The sequence below is a fragment of the Camelus bactrianus genome, chromosome 18 (assembly GCF_048773025.1).
Source record: "Camelus bactrianus isolate YW-2024 breed Bactrian camel chromosome 18, ASM4877302v1, whole genome shotgun sequence".
In the NCBI taxonomy this organism is placed as follows: domain Eukaryota; kingdom Metazoa; phylum Chordata; class Mammalia; order Artiodactyla; family Camelidae; genus Camelus; species Camelus bactrianus.
Window position 1 is genome coordinate 34,121,561 of NC_133556.1, and position 647 is coordinate 34,122,207.

Genomic DNA, 647 nt, shown 5'->3' on the forward strand with positions numbered 1-647 from the left:
GTTCATTCATTCATGTCTCCTCCCCAGGAGGCTGCAGCTGAGTTTGCAACATCTGAGGGCTAGGAGCCACCCGAGAGGAGGGGGCTATCCACCCAGCTCTGCGCTGACAAATTCACCTCTGCTGCTGTGTGGACAGCGGGGCTGGAGGGAGAAAGGGACCCCAGTCACGAGGCCCCTGGGCGTCCCAGTGAGAGATGAGGGCAGCTGCAGAGATGGAGAGAAGCAAACATTTTCCAGAAACAGAGGTCAAATCAAGAGCATTCAGCAGCTGTGGCAGCGGGCGCTGTGGGTGCCCCACCCACATCCCCCATCCCTTCCTCGCCCTCTCAGGCCTCTCGAGTCCTCTCGGGGAACTTTCTCTGCAGCAGCTCCACCTGCCCTGCTATCAGAGCACCGTTCACTGCTGGTCCCCGCTTCGCCTGCGCTTGGGAGAGCAAAAGAGCCTGGGAATCCACTTCTGCAAGGGAGGTGCCCATACCAGTCATGGGGACATGAGGGTATAAAATTTCTACCTCACTGGTCCTGATCAGAGCCCACAGGGGATGGCCTCACTACTCCAGCGTGACCTTCCTCCCCCACGTCTTTCCTCCTGGCACACAGCAGGGAACCCACACTGAGGACAGTGCTGATCAGAGCTGGGGGCTGAG